This window comes from Nomascus leucogenys, chromosome 14, assembly GCF_006542625.1.
Source record: "Nomascus leucogenys isolate Asia chromosome 14, Asia_NLE_v1, whole genome shotgun sequence".
In the NCBI taxonomy this organism is placed as follows: domain Eukaryota; kingdom Metazoa; phylum Chordata; class Mammalia; order Primates; family Hylobatidae; genus Nomascus; species Nomascus leucogenys.
Window position 1 is genome coordinate 86,670,725 of NC_044394.1, and position 20,715 is coordinate 86,691,439.

General features: G+C 50.1%; 1 protein-coding gene across 5 annotated transcripts in view; it reads left to right on the forward strand.

The window, feature by feature from the left end:
* TBC1D16 (TBC1 domain family member 16) overlaps window positions 1–20,715 on the forward strand; it is a 98,681-nt gene that overhangs the window by 1,613 nt on the left and 76,353 nt on the right. The window lies entirely within an intron of this gene.

Genomic DNA, 20,715 nt, shown 5'->3' on the forward strand with positions numbered 1-20,715 from the left:
GTCATAGAGCAAGACTCCGCCTCAAAAAAAAAAAAAAAAAAAAAAGCAAAAGTTTTTATCTGTGGAATTATTTAATCCTCTAGCAATTTTGGTGATTGCGTTAGTAGTTCCTAATTATCACGCATGAATTCACTTAACCCACAAAACAAACTCTTGAAGTTAGGACTGTAGTTATGCCCATTTACAGATGGCAACACTGACACTTCTTAGGCCCAGGACGTCCCAGCTCCAGAAAACCATTGTACCGCTTTGCCCTCTGTCTTACAGAGGGTGCCCACCGTTCATATACAAACATTCTGCCAAGTGGTTTATAACAGTGCAAGGAGGTGGGACCAATCCCACGTCACCGCTAGCTGCTAATCTCAGTTAACTTCAGTCCGGAAAGCATCCCCCAGGCTTCAGGATAAAGGCATTGAGTTTGCAGAACCTACCTATAATTGCAGTGGTCTCTGTCCACAGTTTTGGGTAGTAAGGTGCAGTGGTTAAGAACATGGCGTAGAAAGATGGACTGCTGGCTTCAAATACAAATCCTGGACTGGGCATGGTAGCTCACACCTATAATCCCTGTATTTTGGGAGAATCACTTGAGCCCAGAAGTTCAAGACCACCTTGGGCAACCTAGAGAGACCCTATCGCTACAAAAAATGAACAAATTAGCTGGACATGCTGGTGGGCACCTATGTTCCCAGCTACTTGGGTGGCTGAGGTGGGAGGATAGCTTGAGCCCGGGAGGTCAGGGCTGCAGTGAGCCATGATCAGCCTCTGCATTCTAGCCTGGGTGACAGAGTGAGACGCTGCTTAAAAAAACAAACTAAAAATCCCAAACAAACAACAACAAAAAACAAAACAAACAACAACAAAAAAACCCAACTCCTCTGGCACTTAATTAATTCTTCAGTACCTTAATTTCCCCCATCTACACTACCTACTTCAGAGACTTTGTGCAAGGATGATCAAAAGCATTGAATTCCTGACCACATACTAAGTTACCATTCAGGATGTGGTAAGTAATTTCAAATGGTGACATTTTAACACTGTTATTAATGACCGTTATTTGGATTTTCCACGTTTAACTAGATTGACACAAAACATTTTGTTTTTGTGCTTTGACTCCTCACTCCTCTTTGTGTGGTCCACGAGGTGGAAGGTGATTCCAGGCAGATGTAGGATTCACTATTTGTGCATATGTGTACTCTTATCTTTACAACTTGACCGGGGGCTGGGTCCCTGCAGGATGCTATGGGGAGCAGAGCTGATCAGGTTGCCCGGCAACACCACCTCCTGTGAAAATTTTTAGCTCCCCTTCTTCCCTGGCTGAGGGACCCTGATTTTTGTCACAGGCCTAAATTCTCTTGTAAGATTAGCTACTTCGTTTCATCCAGCGTTAAGCAGCGGGGGCGGGTGGCTCTGGGATGTGAAGGTGACAGCGCAGAGGATGATTTATGATCGAATTGTACATCATTTGTATTGCGTTTGCATTATATTGCTGTTAATGAGGCCAGTGCACAGGAGAGAGCACACATTTGCACCCTTCCCAAAAATACGGGGCAATGATGTCGGAAGCCTTTTTTCCATTCACCTCAGCGGCGGTATTTTTTATCCTGTTGGCCTTATTGGTGTTTTTATCCTGTCTGTCCTTTGAGCACCTGGTCTTGCATCTCTAATAAATCTGCTTTTATGAGCTGTCTGGTGGCATCTGATTTGAAATACGTTCTTTACTCTGTCTTCAGAACTTACATAACCATCCTCAAAGGATGAGAGAAATCGGGCCACTGTAAGACTAAGTTCGATTTCTGCCCGTGGTGGCTTCTGTCACATGAATAACAGAAAAGAGAAAGAATCCAAATCGACTGTCCAGTTGGAACGCCTGCCCTTCTGTTGCTGAGCCTTGGGCAGTGAGTCTGTGCAGGTGTGGGAAGGTGATACACGTGTCTGCTTGTCTGTATGGGCTGCAGACGCTGAGATGTGGCAGTATTTTCTCCGTGGTCTTTCTGGATTGGTCACTATGAAGCCACCGTACTGCGGGTGCCAAGTCCGCGTCCGTGCTGGCTTGCACACTTCAGTCGTGGGCTGCTATTTGCACGTTGAATGAGCCTGAATTCAGTGCTCCGATATAGTTCATCATTACTCTAGCCTTCTGGAAGTGGGGGAAAGGGCGTACTTTACAGATGTCATTTGACAGCCTTTTGCCTTTTATTTTCTGTGACTAGAATGCTTTCTCAGTGCAAGATCAGTTGTGTTGCTTTTGGGTGTTGTTAATATGTCCCCCCAATTTCAGTTTTGTTTTGCGATGCATTTGCTACTCCTTCACTGACAGATGCTGAGAAGCTTTAGGCCTCCACGTTTACAGGCACAGCATAGAAGTAGGAGGTACCTGAGCCAGACTGGGGGCGGTTTTTGATTTCCTGGCTGGGTCTGCATCTTCCCTTACCTTTTGTGTTTAGTCTTTCCTTGGTCGCAGATCCAGGCTCACCTCTGAGTTGAGTTTCTTCTCCCAGGCCTGACTTGCTTGGCTCTTTGCGGGGGAAATGGGATTTTACAATTTACTATCAAGGGTGTATAAATGGCAGATGGTCTCTCCTTGGAGGCAGAGGCTTTGGGGTTTTCCAGGGAGTGGGTGCTAATCAGGGTGACCGCTGGACAGTTGCAAAAGGAGAGTCAGCCACACAGGCCACCAGATTTTCCCTCACCACCATTTTTGTGATGGCCCTGCCCCGTTATAGCCTCTCAAGGGCCCTCTTTCCCTATGGTCCAAGATCCCAGCACTGCAGTGAGTGCCCTAAGCCCTAATTCCTTCATTTTAAATACAACTTGATGTCCCGTTCTCGCTTCTGCCTAGAGGCTCATCTTTGGGCCCCAGGCTTTCTGAGTGTATCCTGAATGTGGCTTCTGTGTGCAGCCAGTGCCTTTATTTTCTGAATTAATTCCGTAACTTGAAGTTCAGCACAGCTGCGAGGAGAAATCGTGGCGGCCCCACAGGGGATTACCCTCATGATGAGACTGAAGGAGCTACCTTCCCGAAGCCTGCTGCCCAGGGCCTGGGTCCTGATCCTGGTTGCCTACAGGATTCCATATCACCCTTTGACCCGCAAAGTCAGGGGTTCCCAGAAAGATGGGTAGGTCCCCTGCCTGGCTCTGGGCAGGTGGAGGGAGCTGGGGCCTCATCCAAGGCATGCCAGCAGCAGATGTTTTGCAGCGGGGGAACGCGATCCTTGTTTGCGTGTGTCTGGCTCGTGTTTAATAAGGTGTCGCTGTTCCCCTGTTCTTTGTTGCTTGGGCTTTGAGGGCAAAGCAGATGAACCAGTTTCTGCCGGCCATGTGGCAGGTGAGCGGGCTTGGTGCGTTTTCCTCCTGAGCGGTCTGGCAGTGACACGGCCACGGGAATAATCAGCTGTGGGCTGCGTCCCGTGGCCCCCACACCCTGCCTGCCTCTGCCTCTGCCCGTGCCTGTCACTAGTGGGCATGGGCTGCGTCCCTCCAGTGAGTGGGAACTGCCAGCTCCATGGGTTTCCAGCTCCATGTCTGTCCTGCTGACCACTGCATCCTGGCTCTTGACCCAAGGTGGCCCTGAGGCCGGTGCACGGCACAGTGTGAGCAAGAGAAGAGGCTGGGGTGATACCTCTCTCCTAGTGGCTCCAGGCTACCTCCAGGAGGGTTCTGGGAGACACTTTTGCACCTCTGTTCTTTTTGTTTTCCTGTTTGGGGACTGATGGAGCCCTTTAGGCTAGGACAGGAAACCAAGGCCTTAGGTGGAGACAGCCTCTGCGGGCAGGTCCTGGCCATGAACCTGCAGCCCTCCTGTGTCCATTCTCGCTGCCCTCACAGGGACATCGGGACCCAGGCGTGCTCCTCTCCTGGGTTCTAGGCCTCGGTCCTCACCCTACTGCTAAAAGAGCGGTCACTCTGCGTGGGGGGTTCACCGTCAGTGGGTGAGCAGGTCAGGGGCCGCCCTGTGAGTTGGAAATCAGCTCCTTACAATGTCCTCGGCTTGGTGTGGTTGGTGGAAGAATGGCCCCCAAAGACACCCATGTCCTAATCCAGGGAATTTGTAAATATGGTAGGTTACGTGGCCACGGATTCAAGTTGGGGATGGAATTAAGGTTGCTCAGCAGCTGACCTTGAAAGGGGGGATGATCCTGGGTTATATGGGTGGGCCTGATGCAATCGCAGGATCAGGCAGGAGAGTCAAGGTCAGAGAGATGAGGTATGAGAAGGACTCGATCGGCCACTGCTGGCCTTGAAGATGCAGGAAGGGGTCGAGAGCAAGGAGTGTGGGTGACCTCTAGAAGCTGGAAAAGGCAAGAAAACGGACTCTCCCTTAGAGCCTCCAGGAGGAACCAGCCCTGCTGATACCTGGTTTTAGCCCTGTGAGACCCATTCCAGATTTCAGACCTCCAGGACTGTAAGGTGATGCATTGGTGTTGTTGTAGCTGCTAAGTTTGTGTCATTTGTCACAGCAGCCATAGGAAGCTCATATGCGTGGAATGAGGGCTTTCAAAAGGAGACAAGAGGGGAGACTGCTGTGTCATTTCTGTATCTGTGTTTGCTCATTTCTGGTTTTCTGGTGACTTTGCCACTTTCTACATTGAGGAGGACTCTCTTTTCTAGGGTATAAGTCACCAAATCTTGGCAATGAATTTTGGGTAGTAGATGTCTTAACTTCATGCCCTGTAAATATTTGCTAGAGAAGACCCACCCCCGCCACTCACACAATGAGTCACCAAATCTTTGGCTGCTCCAGGCCAAGTTTCAGTGGCCAAGTGGCTCCTAGGGGACGGGAAGGGAACATGTGTGGTTAACAGCAGGCCCACAGCTGCGCCCTGTGTCAGCTCCAACCCAACAGCCTGGCCAGTTCCCAACAGCATTGTGAAAGAATAAATCTGCTGCCCCACTCCTCCCCTGCCCTCCCCTCTCTGCTTGGGGCTTCTGAGGTTTCCCACATCTTTACCTTGCAGGCAGCTCCCCCTACTCCAGCCCCCTCAAAGCCCTCTCGTCCTGGAAACAGACTTCAGCTACCTTTATCACCAGTTTAACACCCCTGCCAGCTGCAGGTGCTGCGACTCCATGCTTCTCAACGGTGCCCTAATTCTTAAAGAGTTGCAGGTTTCTGGGAAAGAATGACTCTCTGGTGGAGGAGTTTCTGCACAGTTTTTTTGTTTTATGAGCCTGTGTATTTTTGTTGAGGAGCGGCCAAGTTGTTCTTTCCTTTCGAATTACACAATGGCCTATTTTGCAGAAATCTGGCCCTACCTACTGGTCACCAATGGCTTTGAGCAGCACAGAAATCAACTGGTCGGCTGGGGGCGGTGGCTCACGCGTGTAATCCCAGCACTTTGGGAGGCCGAGGTGGGCGGATCACGAGGTCAGGAGATCGAAACCATCTTGGCCCACATGGTGAAACCCCGTCCATACTAAAAAAAAATACAAAAGTTAGCTGGGTGTGGTGGCGCGCGCCTGTAATTCCAGCTACTCTGGAGAATTGCTTGAACCCAGGAGGCAGAGATTGCAGTGACCTTAGATCGCGCCACTGCACTCCAGCCTGGGCGACAGAGCGAGACTCTGTCTCATAAAAAAAACAAAAGAAATCACCTGGTCATCGTGCCCCGGTCTGATGGTTCAGAACCAGCATTGACACTTTTACTTTTTGCCTTCTAAAATAATTTTTTTTTTTTTTTTTTTTTTGAGACAGAGTCTCACTCTGTCGCCCAGGCTGGAGTGCAATGGTGCCATCTCGGCTCACTGCAACCTCTGCCTCCCGAGTTCAAGCGATTCTCCTGCCTCAGCCTCCCATGCAACTGGGATTAGAGGTGCGTGCCACCATGCTTGGCTAATTCTTGTATTTCTAATAGACAGGGTGTTACCATGTTGGCCAGGCTGGTCATGAACTCCTGACTTCAGGTGATCCACCTGCCTTGGCCTTCCAAAGTGCTGGGATTACAGGCGTGAGCCACCATGGCTGGCTATTCTTTTTTTCTTTTCTTTTTTTTGTATACTCAAGCTGATGCAAGTTGTAGATCCTGGCTTCACTCCATCTGTGAATTCTTTGTGCCAACTGCCAAGTTGGCATTGCTATCTTTTCCATCAACAAAAACAAGGCATTTGGAACCTTAACGAAGATGGCATTCTGGGAGGCACATTATAAAAGGAGCGTCTCAGAGGTGTCATGCACTCAGGAGCTTATAATTGAAAACACAAACTGACAAGGACGTCACCGTTTCAAGATACAAATGTGAAGTGGATGCATTTGAGGAGAATGAGGAGTTCTTATTGTCAAGGATCTACGCTTAGCTGCTTGTCTCTCTCTTTTTTTTTTTTTTTTTTTTGTGAGATGGAGTCTTGCTGTGTCACCCAGGCTGGAGTGCAATGGTGCGATCTCAGCTCACTGCAACCTCTGCCTCCTGGGTTCAAGCAATTCTCCCCCCTCAGCCTCCCAAGTAGCTGGGATTACAGGCGCCCGCCACCACACCCAGCTAATTTTTGTATTTCTAGTAGAGACGGGGTTTCGCCATGTTGGCCAGGCTGGTCTCAAACTCCTGACCTCAAGCCATCCGCCTGTCTCAGCCTCCCAGTGCTGGGATTACAGGCATGAGCCACTGCACCCGGCCTCTTTTTATTTTGAGACGGGGTCTTGCTCTGTCACCCAGGCTGCAGTGCAGTGGCACAATTACAGCTCATTGCAGCCTCAACCTCCCAGGGTCGAGCGATCCTCCCACCTCAGCCTCCTGAGCAGCTGAGACTATAGGCACAGGCCATCAAGCCTGGCTAATTTTTAAAGTTTTTTTGTAGAGACGAGGTTTCTCCATGTCACCCAGGCTGATCTCGAACTCCTGGGCTCAAGCGATTCTCCTGACTCAGCCTTCTGAGTATCTGGGACTATAGGCACATGCCACCATGCTCAGCTAATTTTTGCTTTTTTTGTAGAGACAGGGTTTCACCATGTTGCCCAGGCTGGTCTCAAACTCCTGGACTCAGGCGATCCGCCCGCCTCGGACTCCCAAAACTGTTAGGATTGCAGACATGAGCTACCACGCCCAGCCTCCTCAGCTTCTCTATCCATCTTCATCTCTCAGGATTTGGGGAGGGAATTTGTAATAATTGCCACAAGGTGCTTTGAGCATCTTGCGTTGCTATTTTGATTTTGATGAACTCTGAATCCTTCCTAGAGATTGGAAAAGCCTGGTATTTGTTCTTTGCTGCAGGCCTGTCTCAGCTCCCTTTCCAGTGTTCACTCATTTTGTGTCTTAGGAGTTCTGCTGGCTGCCCCCACTTCTGTTCGTGTACTCATGAGAAGGCACCTGGCCCTAGGAAGAGCCCCAGGCCCGCAGAAGGGAACTTGGATGTCCCCCTTGCTCCGAGTTCCATACTGGGGCAGCCTTCCTGACATCCAGCTTCCTTGCCTCCCAGGACAAATGGTTACCTTTGCCCCCCTCAAACCCCGCAGGACTCCAGGTCCCTAAGGTCATGGACATCAACTGCCCCGCACTGCTGTGAGCAAGGGCCATTCAAAGTCTGGCATCTTGCAGATTCAAGGACATTAGGAAACTCTCCCATTGGACAACTCAGGCTGCCGGCAGCTGGGTTCTCAGTCCAGGAACCAAATGTTGTCTTTGACTCTGCTCTGTTCAGCCTGCCTCTAGTGCCTGCTTGTTCTCGGCATTGGTCCACACAACTCCACCCTCGTCCACGCCTCCTCCACACCTCTTTGGATGCAAGCTTCCTGATCTCAAGCCTCTTTTTATTTTAAACGAATAGATTCCCCCCTCCCCCAGAAGATGATGTTTGTTTGTTTTGGAGAGAGAGTCTCACTCTGTCACCCAGGCTGGAGTGCAGTGGCACAATCTTGGCTCACTGCCACCTCTGCCTCCCGGGTTCAAGCGATTCTCGTGCCTCAGCCTCCTGAGTAGCTGGGATTACAGGTGTGTGCCACCACGCCTGGCTAATTTTTGTATTTTTTAATTAGTGATGGGGTTTTGCCATGTTGACCAGGCTGGTCGTGAACTCCTGACCTCAGGTGATCCACCCGCCTTGGCCTCCCAAAGTGCTAGGATTACTGGCGTAAGCCACCATGCCTGGCCGCCCCTTTCTTTTTAGTGTGAACTAATACTCCATTATTTAGGTGTATCACAGTTTATTTATTTATTCACCCATTGGAAAACATCTTGGTTGCTTCTGAGTGTTGGCAGTTATGAGTAAAGCTGCCCTAAACATCCGTGTGCAGTTTCTGTGTGGCGGATTTCATTGTTGAGAGCAGTTTTAGGTTTACAGAAAAATAAGCAGAAGGTACAGAGTGCTGTATGTGATGAGATGGGGGGCGGGGGGCCACCGCTTCCCTGTGGGGCTTCCTGTCTCATGGATTGAGAGTCCTTAGGGAGGCCTGGACACCATTTTCTGCACCTCTGTTCCTGCTGTGTGAAGAAGGAACCGTATGACATCGACAGGTGAACCTTCCAGGGTTCCTGGGTCTTAGGGACACAACCAAGGGACAGAAGTGGACCAGAAGCCACTGCCCTGGGCAAGCTCCTGGCCATTAGGCAGCAGTGTCTCCCTGGCACTCTAGCAGGAGGGTGCTCCTTGGGGGGGCTCCCGGCAAGGGGGTGCTTCCAGCAAGGAGGTGCTCCTAGCAGGCGGCTGCTCCCAGCAGGGGGGTGCTCTCAGCAGGCAGACCCTGAAGCCCAGGTGCCAGGGCTGCTGCAAGACTCTCCAGGGCTCTCCGGGGGCATTTGCCAGGCCCCTCATTCAGCCCTCAGAGCCTAGGCACCCCCTCCTCCAGCTCACAGAGCCTGCACTTCCTACCGCCCGGTGACAGGTGCTTGACTTGTGTTTATGGACCCAGGACAGACCACCAGCATGGGGGCTGGGTAGGGAGGCTCCTGCAGCCCTGAACCCACCTGGGGCTTCCCTAATCCTGGAGACAGCTGGGAAGGAGTGGGGCCCAGGCGGCAGCTGGCGGGTCAACACTGCTGCTGTCAGAGAACAGAGGCAAAGCTGGTAGAGCAGAGGGTGGCTGTGTGTGGTGTTGTGTCATGGGGTGTGTGTGTGTGTCATGGTACGTGTGTGTCTATGGTGTGTGTGTCCTGGTGTGTTTGTGTGTGTCATAGTGTGTGTGTGCCTATGGCGTGTGTGTCTGTGGTGTCTGTGTGTATATGGCATGTGTGTGTCATGGTGTTTGTGTGTGTCATAGTGTGTGTGCCTATGGTGTGTGTCTGTGGTGTGTGTGTGTGTCATGGTATGTGTTTGTGTGTGTCATAGCGTGTGTGTATGATGTGTGTGTCATGGTGTTTGTGTGTCATAGTGTGTGTGCCTGGGTGTGTCATGGTATGTGTGCATCTGTGGTGGTTGTGTGTGTCTATGGTGTGTGTGTAGAGTGTGGTGTGTGCCTATGGGGTTGTGTGTGTGGTGTGTCTATGGCGTATGTGGTGTGTGTGTCTATGGTGTGTGGTGTGTGTGTGTCTGTGATGTTTATGCAGTGTGCCTATAGTATGTAGTGTGTGATGTATGTATCTATGGTGTGTGTCTATGGTGTGTATGTAGTGTGTGTGTCTTGGTGTCTGGTGTATGTGTGGTGTGACTATGGTGTGTCGTGTGTGGCATGTGTGTCTGTGTGTCTATGCTGTGTATGTCTATGGTGTGTGTGGTGTGTGTGTCTATGGTGTGTGTGGTGTGTGGTGTGTGTGTCTATGGTGTGTGTGGTGTGTGGTGTGTGTCTATGGTGTGTGTGGTGTGTGGTGTGTGTGTCTGTGGTGTGTGTGGTGTGTGGTGTGTCTATGGTGTTGTGGTGTGTGGTGTGTGTGTCTATGGTGTGTGGTGTGTGGTGTGTGTCTATGGTGTGTGGTGTGTGGTGTGTGTGTCTATGGTGTGTGTGGTGTGTGGTGTGTGTCTATGGTGTGTGTGGTGTGTGGTGTGTGTGTGGTGTGTGTGGTGTGTGGTGTGTGGTGTGTGTGTCTATGGTGTGTGTGGTGTGTGGTGTGTGTGTGTCTATGGTGTGTGTGGTGTGGTGGTGTGTGGTGGTGTGGTGGTGGTGTGTGTGTCTATGGTGTGTGTGGTGTGTGTGTGTGGTGTGTGTGGTGTGTGGTGTGTGTGTCTATGGTGTGTGTGGTGTGTGGTGTGTGTGTCTATGGTGTGTGTGGTGTGTGGTGTGTGTGTCTATGGTGGTGTGTGGTGGTGTGGTGGTGTGTGTGGTCTATGGTGTGTGTGGTGTGTGGTGTGTGTGGTGTGTGGTGTGTGGTGTGGTGTGTGTCTATGGTGTGTGTGGTGTGTGGTGTGTGTGTTTTGTGTGTTGTGTTTGTGTTGTGTGTCTATGGTGTGTGTGGTGTGTGGTGTGTGTGTCTGTGGTGTGTGTGGTGTGTGGTATGTGTGTCTATGGTGTGTGTGGTGTGTGGTGTGTGTGTCTGTGGTGTGTGTGGTGTGTGGTATGTGTGTCTATGGTGTGTGTGGTGTGTGGTGTGTGTGTCTATGGTGTGTGTGCTTCTCGGCCTCTGACTCCCGGGTGGGAGCGGCAGGCATCGGGTTTGGGATCTCCATGGGGCTGGGGTCTGTGGGGCGTGCCCCGCTGCAGTCCTGCCTGGTGGGCTGAGGTGGGGCCTCTGGTTGGGGCCGGGGCTGCGGGTAGGGCCGGGCAGGGCCATCTGGCCCAGAGCTGTGCTTTGTCGCGGAAAGCCAAAAGCCGCTTCTGCTTAGCCGGCCCGCGAGGGATTTGGGCCCCGCCCGCACTCGCCGAGGGCTGCGTCCTTAGCGGCTGCGCTTGGTCCTCCAACCTCGTCCTGGAGGGGCCTGGGAGCCCTGTCCCCCTGGAGCTCTTTCCTCCCCGTCTTCTGACGGGATCGGGTTAAACTCAGATTTCTCTTCTCTGGCTGGAGGACTCCGTGGAGCTGCAGAATGAGGGCGCTGCCAAGGTGGATTTTGGACCCTGAATGGAAATTCACACCAGGGCTGGAGGCGCCAGCTGGGCCTGGGAGGTGGGAGATGAGGGTGGCCTGACACACCCCGCTGTGACTGTGGCTGGGGTGGTGGGAGGGAAGCCCACAGCGGGGCCAGGAGGACCACCGAGGAGCAGGGCCACCCCAGCCACGCCCTGAGCCGGGGGCCCGGTGGCAGTTCTCGCTCCTGGCCTGCACCGAGGTGAGGAATCCCTGGAAGGGCCCCTGGGTGTGCACAGCCTGGACCAGTGGGCTGTGCGCTCTAAGTGGCACTGAGCATCTCTTTCAGCAGTGGCCACACAAAGCAGGATTGAGATTCGGGGAAGAAGTGGCCGTAGGGGCTGTGGGCCTCTGCAGGGAAGGGTCTCTGATGAGCTTGCCCTGGGCTCATGGGGAACTGTGGCTTCATGCTGGGGCTGCGGGGCGGAAGGAGGGCATGGAGGGCTTTGGCTGCCCGGGCACTGTCCCATGGTAGCCTCCGAGCAGCCGTCGCCGGAGCCCGTTCGCAGTACCCGCGGCGGGCCACCTGCCCATCAAGGGGAGGGGAGCAGCTGGGCTTGATCTTTGGAAGGGACGTCTGGTGAATTTCTGAAAATGTATTTTATTACCGGTGCTTTCAGCAGGGTGGAGGGGGTGGCCTGGGGCAAGAAGTTAAAATGACCCCACCTGTCCATTTCGCGGTAAACCTTGCCTGTGATGAGCCATTACTCTCACCAGAGCGTGTGATAGTGTGAGAACCGTGGATCTCACACGTGTGTTTGTCACATGTGCAGCTTTGGGGCAGCTGAGAGGGTGTGGACCATGAGGTGGGCCAAACCACATAGGCCTCCGGGTCACGGCCAAGGCACCTCTTAAAATTGTCCATAAAGTTTTATATAATAAATGTCCCCGGCCGGGCACGGTGGCTCACGCCTATAATCCCAGCACTTTGGGAGGCTGAGGCGGGCGGATCACCTGAAGGTCAGGAGTTCGAGACCAGCCTGGCCAACATGGTGAAATCCAGTGTCTACTAAAAAATTACAAAAATTAGCCAGGCGTGGTGGTGGGCACCTGTAACCCCAGCTACTCGGGAGGCTGAGGCAGGAGAATCACTTGAACCTGGGAGGCAGAGGTTGCAGTGAGCCAAGATAGCACCACTGCACTCCGCTAGCCTGGGCAACAAGAGAGAAACTCTGTCTCAAAATAAATAAATAAATAAATAAATAAATAAATAAATAAATAGATAAATAAAAGAAAAATAAAAATAAACATCCCAGCTTTATTAACTTATCATAGATTTCAGTGTTTTTGTCAGATAGCTGAGTAAACAATAAAAACGGCCTAGCAATAAAAACAACATAAACATTCATTGAACTGCTGAACACTTTAGTTAACATGTGAGTCCCTTTCAGGTAAATGTACGCTTTGAATTAGGCTTTTGAAACATTAAAAGTAGTTCGTTGAACATAGAAGAAAATATAGACCAATGTTTAATGATCTTTAGCTTGGAAAGGATTCTATTAAGTATAAAAGTAATAAAGGAAGTCACTAAGAAAAAGTTACCATCGATTTACATAAAAGTTTAAAACATCTGTATGTCAAAATAGATAATATAAATAAAAGGCAAACAACAAATTAGGAGAAATACATGTGTGTCATGGTATGTGTTTGTGTGTGTCGTGTGTGTGTGTCATTGTGTGCCTGGGTGTGTCATGGTATGTGTGCATCTGGTGGGTGGGTGTGTCTATGGTGTGTGTGTAGAGTGTGGTGTGTGCCTATGGGGTTGTGTGTGTGGTGTGTCTATGGTGTGTGTGGTGTGCGTGTCTATGGTGTGTGGTGTGTGTGTCTGTGATGTTTATGCAGTGTGCCTATGGTATGTGGTGCGTGATATATGTATCTATGGTGTGTGTCTATGGTGCGTATTTAGTGATCTTTGCTATATAAAGAGTTCTTACATATCAATGAAAATTCCATCTCAGCTTAATCTCTGTATTAAAAATAAGAATTCCACCACCCCAGCAGAAAAATTGGCAAAGCACACCAACAGATAATTCACAGGTGAACACACATGTCTAATAAATATAGGATAATCTGTCACCCAGGGTGGGGTGCAGTGGTGCAGTCATGGTTCAATGCAGCCTCGACGTCCTGGGCTCAAGTGATCCGCCTTAGCCTCCGGAGTAGCTGGGACTCCAGGCACACACCACCACACCCAGCTAATTGTTTAGAGGTGAGATTTTGTTATGTTGCCCAGGCTGGTTTGTTTGTTTGTGTTTGTTTTTTGAGATGGAGTTTTGCTCTTGTTGCCCAGGCTGGAGTGCAACGGCACGATCTTGACTCACTGCAACCTCCACCTCCTGGGTTCAAGCGATTCTCATGCTTCAGCCTCCCGAGTAGCTGGGATTACAGGCCCGCGCCACCACGCCCAGCTAAAAAATACACGGGGTTTCTCCATGTTGGTCAGGCTGGTGTCAAACTCCCAACCTCAGGTGATCTGCCCGCCTTGACCTCCCGAAGTGCTGGGATTACAGGCGTGAGCCACGGCGCCCGGTCCTGCCCAGGCTGGTTTTGAGCTCCTGGGCTTGAGCAATCCTCCCATCTTGGCCTCCCAGATTGTTGGAATTACAAGTGTGAACCACTGTGCCCAGTCAGAAAACCATTTCTCAATTCCCAACCTGGTGGAGATTTAAATCCCTGGCAGCACTCTTACATTTTGGGGAACCCACTGGGCAGTACGGGTTGGGGTCCAGCTTATCCTCCTGGGGAAACAGTAATCCTGGAAATAATGAGGATACAGATGAAGATTTATGTATTGAAATGGGGAGTTTATTATTTCAGTAGCCACTAGTTGGAAGTCAGATGCCTAGCAATGGCGGCTGATTCTATGAAGATGGAGGGTTGTCATTTATAATTTTTATTTTTGTTTATTTGTTTTGAGACGGAGTCTCGCTCTGTTGCCCAGGCTGGAGTGCAGTGGCGCGATCTCGGCTCACTGCAACCTCCGCCTCCTGAGTACAAGCAATTCTCCTGCCTCAGCCTTCTGAGTAGCTGGGACTACAGGCACCCGCCCCTACGCTTGGCTAATTTTTGTATTTTTTAGTAGAGACAGGGTTTCACCATGTTGGCCAGGCTGGTCTTGAACTCCTGATCTCAGGTGATCCTCCCGCCTCGGTCTTCCAAAGTGCTGGGATTGCAGGCATGAGCCACCGTGCTTGGCCTTATACTTTTTAAATGTGTTAATAATGTGGTATATTTGTTTGCTAGGGCTGCCCTAACAAAGTACCAGGGTCCAGGTGGCTTGAGCAATAGAAATCTTCTCTCTGACAGCCCTGGAGGCAGAAGTCCAAGATCAAGGTGTCCACAGGGTTGCTTCCTTCGGAGGCCGTGAGGGAGGGGCTGCTCCAGGCCTGCTCCTTGCTGGTAGGTGGCGTCATTGTATTCACACAGCGCTCTCCTTGTAAATAGGCACCTGCCTCCAACTTCCTCTTTTTATAAAGACACCAGTCATGTTGACCTCAAGGTAATTTGATCACCTCTATAAAGACGCCGTCTTCAAAAACAGTTTCATTCTTGGGTACTGGGGTTTAAGACTTCAACACAGGAATTTTAGGGGATGTACTTCAACCCTAAAATTTGTTATATCATCAGTGTATTTCACCTGGGAAAATATATTTATGATCCAACTGAAAGCAAGATATGATATAGTTCCAAGGAGTGAGTTTTTAATTCATTCATTCATTATAGGGCACAAAATATAGTAGAGAATACACAAATGTCTTAGGATTATGTGATTTAAGGGACATGTATTCTTCCTTTTACTTCTCTGAGTGTGTTTCATAACTAAAGAAAAGTTCTAAAAATGCGTCAACGATTCTCCACTTCTAGTTTGATGGTAAGCAGAGGTTGGGAACCAGGTTGGATTTCGATGGAATAGCCTCTTGCAAAAGAGCAAATGCACTTTACAAATAAGGAGAATTGTTTTTAGAGAGCAAACAGTCCTGTCTAATGTTTAACAGACATGCTCCATTTCTCCAAAAAGAGCCCGGTCTCTCCAGAACAATCTGGGAGGGGCGGGGGGTTGTCCTGGTGTCCCAGGTGGCGGGTGAGGGAGGAGCCGGAGTTTCTGCACGTGGGGGACAAAGGTCTCACCCTCCAGGGTTTCCCACTCACGAAATGACCCTGAGTGGTCAGAACCTGTCTTCTCATCTCTAAAGCTGCACTCTTGGGACGCACCTCGCAGAGCCACGGTGCGGTTCTGCATCTCATGGTATGGGAGAAAATGCTGTATTTTGAACACTTGTATTTTGGAATCTCCTTTAAAACTTCCAGCACATTCTTTTGATTATCCTCAGTGCTGGCAAAACATTTTCACGTAAAGAGGGTTTGGATTTGGGGAAGCAGCTGAGAGCTGTGTGCAGCCAGCTCTGGAGACTGGGGCAATCACACTGAGTAGAGCCGTTTGAAACACAGAAGGAGGTGGGCTCCAGCCCCGCTGCGGCCTTGTCCACTGTGGACACCACGCAGGCTACGGAGCGCCCAAAACGTGGCTGGGCAGAACTTTGATGTGCTTAAGTGCAAAATGCACAGCAGACTTTGGAGACTTTAAGGACATAAAATAGGCCGGGCGCAATGGCTCACGCCTGTAATCCTAACACTTTGGAAGGCTGAGGCAGGAGGATCACTTGAGGCCAGAAGTTCAAGACCAGCCTGGGCAAAAAAGTGAAACCTCATCTCTACAAAAAATAAAAAAATTATTGGGACATGGTGGCATGTGCCTTTAGTCCAAGCTACTTGGGAGACTGGGCAGGAGGATTCCTTGAGCCCAGGAGTTTGCGAATAGAGTGAGCTGTGATCACACCACTGCACTCTAGCCTGGGTGACAACCTGTCTCTAAAAAAAAAAGAATGTAAAAGATTTCATTAATAATTTTTTCAGGCTGGGCACGGTGGCTCACGCCTGTAATCCCAGCACTTTGGGAGGCCGAGGCAGGTGGATCAGGAGGTCAGGAGATTGAGACCATTCTGACTAACATGGTGAAACCCTGTCTCTACTAAAAATACAAAAAAATTAGCCGGGCATGGTGGCGGGCGCCTGTAGTCCCAGCTACTGGGGAGGCTGAGGCAGGAGAATAGCGTGAACCCAGGAGGCAGAGCTTGCAGTGAGCCGAGATTGCACCATTGCACTCCAGCCTGGGCTACAGAGCGAGACTCTGTCTCAAAATAATAATAATAATAATAATAATGTTTTCATATTGACTACAAGCTGAAATAATAATTTTTGGATATATTATGCTAAAAATTATTAAAATTAGTTTCACTTTTTTTTTTTTGCTTAAAAAACTATGGCTACCAGAAAATTTAAAATTGTATCTGTGTCTCCTGCAGTGTTTCTGTTGGACATGGCTGGTCTAGAGGGCGGGAGCAATTTTCTTGCAGGGCTTATTGACTGACCTTGCAATTCTTGAAGAATTCTTGAATTCTAAAACTCTTCTAGACAGCGTTAGAACAGAACATAGCTTTTCCACGTGATTATTGGGAAGGACAATATGTTTCTTGATTTGTAGTTTGCAGTGTGATTTTTTTAAAGTTTCATCACTTGGTTGTCATATGCCACTGTGTGGGATGAAGTGTTTAGGCCAGGAGTGGCCAGAAGGCTTCCTGGGGAAGTTGGCTGGGAGCTGGTTTGGATAGGTGGAGAAGAGTCCCCTGGATTTGGTCAGATGGTCTGTGCCAGGGCACTGCCATCTGCAACCCACAGGCCAAAGCCAGCCTTCCACCTGTTTTGTACAGCCCATGAGCTAAGGATGGTTTTTACTTCTTCTTTTTTTTTTTTTTTGAGACGGAGTCTCGCTCTGTCACCCAGGCTGGAGTGCGATGGCGCGATCTTGGCTCACTGCAACCTCTGCCCCCTGGGTTCAAGCGATTCTCTCGCCTGAGCCTCCTGAGTAGCTGGGATTACAGGCACCTGCCACCACGCCCGGCTAATTTTGTATTTTTAGTAGAGACGGGGTTTCTCCATGTTGGTCAGGCTGGTGTCAAACTCCTGACCTCAGGTGATCCGCCTGCCTCGGCCTCCCAAAGTGCCAAGATTACAGGCGTGAGCCACCACGCCCGGCTGGTTTTTACGTTTTTTAAGGGGGTTGAAAAAATGGAAATAATTTTTTTTGGGACATGTGAAAAATGATCTAGAATTTAAGCTTGGGCATCTATCAGTAAAGCTTCACTGTCACAGTCACGCCCATCATTTACTGTCTGTGGCTGCTCCTGCACTCCAAGGGCCGAGTTGAGTGGTCACGACAGAGACTCTCTGACCCAGAGAGTCCAAAGCATTTACTCTCTGGCCTTTTGCAGAACAAGTTTGCTGACCCCTGCACCGAGGGGTCGACTTTCTTCTGCAGCCTTCATTGGACGTGTTGAGGGGGCCTAAGAAGGGGTGGGCTAGGGAGAGCCGAGTGGATCAGGACCCTGGTGATGGTTGAGATCAGGCAGAGGGTGTCCGTGGCTCACGGCTGAGGAGGTGAGGATCTGAGATGGGTCCCCACCCCCAGAACTGGTGATTTTCAGAGGTGATGTTGACATCGGGATCTCTGAGATGGGGAGACGGGAGTGAGGGATCTGTCAGAGGAAAGACACGGGAATGGGAAGGCCACTGCTGGGCTGGCTGGAACATCTTTGGAATATTGTGCTTGGGAAGTCAGTAGCCATGGAGACAATTGGAAATACACAAACAGGGCTGTGGGAGGCTGAAGCACAGAGGGGGTCAGAGGAGGGGAACCTAGAGAGGCAGAGAGCGCTGAGCCACCTGGTCCTGGGATGGTGGCCATCACCACTGACGTCTGCTCCCTGCCTCCTGCCAGAGTGGGGGCCAGTTCTGCTGAGCCAGTGGGGACCGACCTACCCACCCACCCTCTGTCCCAGAGCCTAGCCAAGTGCTGGAGGTGAAAAGGACTTGATTTAGGGACCACCCTCAACCAGCTCTGGATCTTTGGAGAAATGTAAAAAATGCAGAAAGTTCAAAGAACAAGATCATGTACCTGGAGACCCTCTACCAATTGATAATTTTTAACTTTTTTATTGTGGTAAAATACATATAACATAAAACTTACCACTTTAACCATTTTTAAGTATCAGGTTCAGCGGCATTGAGTGCATTCATGTTGTAGAGCTGCCGCCACTGTCCATCTCCAGGACACTTTTATCCTCCCAAGCTGAAGCCCTGTCCCCCTTAAACACGACCTCCCCATTCCCCCCACCTCACCCCCTGGCACCCACCATTCCACTTCCTGTCTCTGTGAACCTAACTACTCTAGGGACCTCACACCAGTAGAATCCTACAGTACTTGTCTCTTGTGACTGATTTGTTTCACTTAGCGCAATGTTTTCAGGATTCATCCGTGCTGTAGCAGGCGTCAGACTTTCTTTTTAAGGCCAAATAATATTCCATTGTACCACATTTGGTTTATTCACTCTCAGTTGCTAATTCTTTTTTTTTTTTTTTTTTTTTTTTGAGATGGAGTCTTGCTCTGTCACCCAGGCTGGAGTGCAGTGGCATGATCTCGGCTCACTGAAACCTCCACCTCCTGGGTTTAAGTGATTCTCCTGCCTCAGCCTCCCATGTAGCTGGGACTACAGGCACATGCCACCACGCCTGGCTAATTTTTGTATTTTTAGTAGAGGCAGGGTTTTGCTAGGTTGACCAGGCTGATCTCGAACTCCTGACCTCAGGTGATCCGCCTGCCTCGGCCTCCCAAAGTGCTGGGATTACAGGTGTGAGCCACCGCTCCCAGTCAGAATTTCCTTTCTTTTAAGGCTGAATGATATTCCACTGTACCACATTTGGTTTATTCACTCCCAAATTGCTAATTCTTATCACGTTGGCTTCAAGTCTTTTCTTTCTTCAAAGAGGTGAAGGTGAAGCCCCTCTGTGGCTGTCCTATCCCAGCCCCCCAACCTCTGCAGACTTTGGTGAAGCCGGCCTGCATGCAGCCCAGCTGTGGTCAGAGTCCTGGACATCCCCCATCGGTGACCAGAATGCAGCATGGCTCTGTGCCTGCCTTTTTTTTTTTTTTTTTTTGAGACGGTCTCGCTGTGTCGCCCAGGCTGGACTGCAGTGACTCAATCCCAGCTCGCTGCAACCTCCACCTCCCGGGTTCAAGCAATTCTCCTGCCTCAGCCTCCCAAGTAGCTGGGATTATAGGCTCGTGCCACCACACCCGGCTAATTTTTTTTGTATTTTTAGTCAAGACAGGGTTTTGCCATGTTGGCCAGGCTGGTCTCGAACTCCTGACCTCAGGTGATCCGCCTGCCTCGGTCCCCCAAAGTGCTTGGATTACAGGCATGAGTCATTGTGCCCGGCTGTGCCTGCCTCTTCACTGACATGGTCGTTCCTTGGCGTGGCTTGGTGTGTGTGTTTGTGAGCTCCACGTGTGTACAGAAGTCTAGTTGGTTCTCATCTGCTGTCTGGAGGTTTGGTGGTTTCATTTTTGTTGGTAGAAACTGGCTGCAAAGCATTTGATTAGGTGTCTCCTTGGGTTCCTCCAGGCAGAGTCATCAAATGTTTTAGGTCACAGCACATTATATATACATTTCATACGTCCCAGATCATCTTACCCACATGGATGTGTCCTCACGGGGCAGAAGTTCTCTGACCGAGTGCTGAGCCTACCTATGGCCAGGGTTCGAGGGCATCTTCTATTTTTTTTTCTTTTTTTCTTCTTATGCTGGTGTTGACCCACTAAATTGATTTCAGGATCTACAATAGGGCTTCAAATTGCAGTTTGAAGAACCACCCTCAGGTATTTCCTAAAAGAGGGATTTCAGAGGGCTTTGGGCCTTCTCAGTGGTGCCAGATTCTGCCATGTTGCTCCCGCCTTGGAGGAGACAGGACCGGTGACAGCTTCCCTTTCCCTCATCCTCAGTATTTTTAGACATAAAATTGCTTTTTGCTGGTCTGTTGGGTGTTGAATTTTTGTTTGAAACTGAGAATCTCTTTCCATATTTATCAGTTCTTTGGTTTTCCTCTTGTGTGGAGCACCCATTTTTTTCTGTTGAGATGTTGCTCCTTTTCACCATGAATTTATAGGAGTTCTTTTTATATTCTGGATACTAATCCTTTTGTTTATAAATTTTCCTTCTTTCTTTTTTTTGAGACAGAGTCTAGTTCTGTTGCCCAGGCTGGAGTGCAGTGATGTGATCTCGGCTCACTGCAACCTCCACCTCTTGGGTTCAAGTGATTCTCCTGCCTCAGCCTCCCAAGTAGCTGGGACTACAGGCGCCCACCACCACACCTGGCTAATTTTTGTATTTTTGGTAGAGATGGTGTTTCACCATGTTGGCCAGGCTAGTCTCGAACCCCTTACCTCAAGTGATCTGCCTGCCTCAGCCTCCCAAAGTACTGGGATTACAGGTGTGAGCCAGTGCGTCTTGCCTGTTTATTTCTTTTTAATGAATTAGAAGGGCTCATTTGTGCTGGTGCAGGTGGGAAACTGAGAAAAGAGAATGCCTGGAGGTTTTTGTGAAGTTGCTGAGGTGGGAACAGGGTTCCTGTAGCTTAGTGGTTCTCCCTGGGAGGGATTTTGCCCTCCAGGGCACATTTGGCAAAGCCTGGAGATGTTCTGGTTTTCTTACTGGGAAGGGAGGTGCTAGTGGCATCCACAGGTTGAGCCGAGGGACGCTGCTCAGCCTCCTGCGATGGACAGGGTGGCCCGGCCAAGGTGGAGAACGTGGCCTACCCTGTACAGAGCTGTGCACCAGCAGGACACGCTCCTGTGGTTAACCAGAACCCACTGGGTGCCGAGGTGACACGTACTGCTGTGAGACAG